This window comes from Sinocyclocheilus grahami, unplaced genomic scaffold (genome assembly GCF_001515645.1).
Source record: "Sinocyclocheilus grahami isolate Dianchi unplaced genomic scaffold, SAMN03320097.WGS_v1.1 scaffold61.1, whole genome shotgun sequence".
Lineage (NCBI taxonomy): Eukaryota > Metazoa > Chordata > Actinopteri > Cypriniformes > Cyprinidae > Sinocyclocheilus > Sinocyclocheilus grahami.
The window spans coordinates 3553426-3559560 of record NW_015505240.1 but is presented as its reverse complement, the minus strand read 5'-3'; positions in this window follow the sequence as shown (position 1 = coordinate 3559560).

Below are 6135 nucleotides of genomic sequence, written 5' to 3'. Positions count from 1 at the left end.
TTATTTATTTAATCAATTCATTTGAAATACTTTGGCCCTCCATTATCATGATTATACTTGAACAAATAAATGTACACAAATAAAAGTACAAAACTGTCTCTTTATATCCTGCAGTCCATGAGAAAGTTTCAGAAACGTGGTCTGTTTGTAAACGTCTTCATGAGTGTTGATCGCAGATCCGGAGCGGAGCAGCTGTTTTTTATAGCTTTATATTTACGGCTCGTCTGACTGTTGGTGGTTGTTCTGAGTTGGGTGTTTGCTGTGATAATGATTTGAAGTTCGATGACTCATTCATGTTCCCCCTCGTCATGATTCACCATAAAGAAACGTCGCGTAACGTGCAAAGTGTTGTAATTAGTTGCATTAATCCTGTTTTCATTATGACGATGAAACATGCGAATGCAGACACCTGAAGACTCAGTCAGGGTGTATTGGGTTAATTGTTTGGTTGTGTAATGTAGCATTGATCAGGTTTGCACACGCTGACTCTGTGACCCTGTTTGCATGTTTAGAAGCACTTGGATTGCAGGATAAAATGATGAAATGTTTCGCCCGACACTGACACATGAAATATAGCTGTTCAGAACTCCAGAATGCAAAGTTCAAAAACCCAGAGGCAATTTTCCTAAAGAGCACAAGTGAGAGCTGGGTGTGTGTACATTTGTGTAATGTCACACTCACAGACAGTCAGCTTAATCCTATACAACTCTTAAAGGGACAGTTTACAACCCAAAATGTACATTTTGCCATTATTTTCTCACAATCATCACAATCATGTGTTTTTTTTAAGTATATATATATAATTGTTTTGTTTTACGCATAATCCTGACTAAATATTATTATAATTCAAGGTATCTTTTTTTTTGTCATACACAATTTTGCTTTGCAATTAAATTAATCTTGTCTAAAGAGTGTTTATTTTTAATGGACAACAATATAAAAAAAAATTGTATAAGAAAATTATCTAGCACATCATTATTTATAAATAAATTAATTAATATAAATGAATTAATACAAATACATTTGAATATATATATCTTTTCAATTAAAATATATTAATACCTGTTTTACATTATTACAAAAAAAAAACTTTTTTTGCTGTTATAAATCCTATAAATGCTGTTCTTTTGAACTTTCCACAAAAATATGAAGCAGCACAACTGTTTTCAACATTGATAATAATAATAATAATAAATGTTTCTTGATCAGCAAATCAATTACAATGATTTCTGAAGGATCGTGTGACACACAAGACTGGAAATTCAGCTTTTTATCACAGGAATAAATTACATTTTAAAATATATTTAAATAGAAACCAGATATTTTAAATTGTAATAATATTTCACAATATTACAGCTTTTACGGCGTTTTTGATTAAATAAATGCAGTCTTGGTGAGCGTAATATAAAATAATCGTCTGACCAAACTTTGGAACGGCAGTGTGTGTGTAAAAAAATTGTATAAGAAAATTATCTAGCACATCATTATTTATAAATAAATTAATTAATATAAATGAATTAATACAAATACATTTGAATATATATATATATATTTTCAATTAAAATATATTAATACCCGTTTTACATTATTACAAAAAAAAAACTTTTTTTGCTGTTATAAATCCTATAAATGCTGTTCTTTTGAACTTTCCACAAAAATATGAAGCAGCACAACTGTTTTCAACATTGATAATAATAATAATAATAAATGTTTCTTGATCAGCAAATCAATTACAATGATTTCTGAAGGATCGTGTGACACACAAGACTGGAAATTCAGCTTTTTATCACAGGAATAAATTACATTTTGAAATATATTTAAATAGAAACCAGATATTTTAAATTGTAATAATATTTCACAATATTACAGCTTTTACGGCGTTTTTGATTAAATAAATGCAGTCTTGGTGAGCGTAATATAAAATAATCGTCTGACCAAACTTTGGAACGGCAGTGTGTGTGTAAATCTCAAACTTTTTGCATTAAATTGCTGATATTGCAAGTTCTTTCTCATCAGTGGCAGAAAAGAGAGAGACTTTAGCGAAAGGTGAAACAGAGCTTAAACCTGATGGACAATAATTTAAGATGAACCTTTCCAAACACTGTTAAAAACATTCATTTCCTGTTTCCGCCACACACACACATAAACAAACACGCGTGACATGACACATACTTACAAACCTAATCTGTGTAAAAGATGCCTGTCCTCATTATTCCTTGGGAAAAGGCAATACACAGTATAATTCACTGAAATAAACACACACTCAGTCCAATTGAATCAATAAGGTTTATTTTTACAAAAATATTGCTTGTCTCTGCCAGTTTGAGTTGGTTGCTGGAGCTTCTCTCTGGTCCGAGCTGGCACAGATCCTTGATCCACTGGGCTCCAAAACCTGGCATTTCACAATATTACAGCTTTTACGGCGTTTTTGATTAAATAAATGCAGTCTTGGTGAGCGTAATATAAAATAATCGTCTGACCAAACTTTGGAATGGCAGTGTGTGTGTAAATCTCAAACTTTTTGCATTAAATTGCAGACATGTCAAGTTCTTTCTCATCAGTGGCAGAAAAGAGAGAGACTTTAGCGAAAGGTGAAACAGAGCTTAAACCTGATGGACAATAATTTAAGATGAACCTTTCCAAACACTGTTAAAAACATTCATTTCCTGTTTCCGCCACACACACACATAAACAAACACGCGTGACATGACACATACTTACAAACCTAATCTGTGTAAAAGATGCCTGTCCTCATTATTCCTTGGGAAAAGGCAATACACAGTATAATTCACTGAAATAAACACACACTCAGTCCAATTGAATCAATAAGGTTTATTTTTACAACATCATTTCATACTGAATGTACGTCAAAAATATTGCTTGTACAGGCCATCCAAGATGGGTTGCTGGAGCTTCTCTCTGGTCCGAGCTGGCACAGATCCTTGATCCACTGGGCTCCAAAACCTGGCATGACCACCCTAAGCTTGTATGACCTGGTTTTTCCAAGCAGGAATTGCTCATGTGATTTTTCAGCTGGTGCACTACATGTTACAGATGTAGTCCCCCTCGCGCAGCTCTGTAACTGGCCGCACTGGACTCATTGTGGAGCTGCTCCGTGGGGTTCACCTTAACTGAGTGGTGTTCTCCAATCATTATTCGCAAACACAACCCACAAAGTCATATATTACTCATATTTACCCCTTTAACATTACATCATTTCATACTGAATGTACGTCAAAAATATTGCTTGTCTCTGCCAGTTTGAGTTGGTTGCTGGAGCTTCTCTCTGGTCCGAGCTGGCACAGATCCTTGATCCACTGGGCTCCAAAACCTGGCATGACCACCCTAAGCTTGTATGACCTGGTTTTTCCAAGCAGGAATTGCTCATGTGATTTTTCAGCTGGTGCACTACATGTTACAGATGTAGTCCCCCTCGCGCAGCTCTGTAACTGGCCGCACTGGACTCATTGTGGAGCTGCTCCGTGGGGTTCACCTTAACTGAGTGGTGTTCTCCAATCATTATTCGCAAACACAACCCACAAAGTCATATATTACTCATATTTACCCCTTTAACATTAGATCCAGTGGGGACAGACCAGCGTTCTCACACCCGCACACTTCCCACCAGTATGAGTAACCAGACCTGTGTAGAAATTCTACTGTAGCTCTAGTGCTTCAATATAACCTCATTAGGAAAAATCAACATGCACCCAATGAACTACAGAGACACTCATACTGGAGACCTGTAATATAATGCTCACCAAGTGAACTGACTCGCCTTAAAATGTCTCATATCCAAATGTATCCCATAAAGTATGCCGAAATCAGTATTTGAAATGTGTAGTATATATATATATATATATATATATATATATATTTCCTAGCTATGTAATCTTGAGTTCTTCTTTAATTTAATTTAATTTAATTATTTATTATTATTTTTAATTTTATTTTATTTTATTGTGCTTCATAATCTCAATGGAGTTTTTATTATATTTTATTTTATTAAAAACCAAAGCTTTATAAACTTAATAAACTTCTTATTTTATTTTATTTTATTTTAGTGTTTTTATTGTATTATTAAGTGTAGTATTATTTTATTCCTATACCAGCTCAATGGATATTTAAAAGTTCTTATTTTATTTTATTATAAAGTTTATATTTGATAAAGATTATATTTGATTGCTATAAATTAGTTAAATGTGTAGCATTTGATTTTATTGCTATATAGCTTTGTAAACTTAATTTTAAATTTTATTATTTAATTTTATTTCATAATTTGTTACTGAACAAATTCAGCAGTGCTTTTCATCCTTTTTTTGCATTAATTTTAAATTAATCTCACCGGTGTTATGAGCAAGGCAATAAACTGTTTATTTTATAGGTTTTAAATATCATTTCAAGACAAAATTTAGTTTTAATGAATGATATAAAAGAGGATATATTTGAAATGTTTAATTTGGTCTTGAAAGTATAAGTTTTGTAAAAGTTAGTTTTGAGGTCATGTTCATAGTTTTGAGAAAATGACTAATTCTTTATTAATTTAGGAAATGTGCTTTAGTGATTGATGACAACTGTTGTTTGTGATTTAAAAACTTAATTTTTTGTCCAGTTGGTCTTTCCATCCCTTTTTTTGTACACATCATTGTTTCACTTATACGGTTTGATTAAAGCAATGATCAGTGAGAACAGTCATTTTATCCGCCACATCAGACACAGGCCATTTTTACATCCGCTAGTGGGTATGTAGGTGATGTTTGTGTGTGTGTAAATGGTTTATATCCCCTAAGTGTCCTTAATAAATGTTTATTTTTTCTGGTCCAGGGTTTTCATCATCACGGGCAGGGCACGCTGTGTTTGTGCACATGTGCATGAGTGTACGAGCGGCACATCTTCTTCCACAATTTGACTCTGAAATGACAAGGTCATGCAAAATTAGAAGAGAAAAAAGAAGAGAAAGCAAGCAAGCAAGAATATTATGAGGTAAAATGTTTATTTAGTGACACATTTTTTAATTGATTAATTCAATAGAAATTGATTATTATTTATTTATTTATTTAGGCAAACATCCTCAAAACGTCCCCTAGAATTGCTCTTTACCTAATTAAAAGAATTGTTCACTCAAAAGTGAATATTAGCTGAAATTTAACTCATCCACAGGCCATCCAAGATGTAGATGATTTTATTTCTTCATCAGATTTGGAGAAATTTAGCATTACATCACTTGCTCACCAGTGGGTCCTCTGTAGTGAATGGGTGCCGTCAGAATGAGTCCAAACAGCTGATAAAAACATCATCATAATCAACACCACTCCAGTCCATCATTTAATGTCTTGTGAAGAGAAAAGCTGCATGAGACTGCTGATGACCTTTACCCTCTAGTGTTCTCAATAAAAATGTCCAAATGTGTAATTATTGCATTAATGTTTAATGTAAACATTAGCTGTTCTAGGTGATCTGAGTTAGTTTAGGCTGTTGACTACTAGGTTGGGCTGTTTATTTCTAGATTTTGTTTTCTCAATCAATCAGCAGATTCCAGTGGCACTTCTCAGTAATTTCACCAGTGCATTCGTTTATATAATCTGTGACACTAGCATTTTACTGTGTGTAAATTACATATATTGCGTGTGTATATTGGCTTTTTTCTAGGTAAACCCATCAAAATTGCATTCTACTCCTTTTTGTCTGTGTGTGTGTGTGTGCATTAGAGAAGATTCTAGACCATATGGCTTTCCCCTTCTATTCCATCACCCCTCTGTACAAGAGGAGAGCAAACCTCCAACCCTCTCTCTCTCTCTCTCTTTCTCAGGTCTGTATGGAGCAATCCGAGGCACTCCAGCGTGCCTTTGTGGGAATAACGTAATCAAAAGTGGGTTTGTATTGGGGGGAAAACAATTGTGTGAGTGTCTCATTGGCCATATAATTATATGTCCATTCAGTGGGGAGAAGGAAACGCTGTGTGTGTGTTTAGAGTCCACAGTGTGATCGCTTGAGGCTGCTGTATTCAGAATTTCCGAGTAAGAGCTGCCAAAAGTTAACAAGACATTTACCATACATCATACCACATGCTCCCTAACAAACACACATTACACTATCTGTCTATCTGTCTGTCTGTCTGTCTGTCTGTCTGTCTGT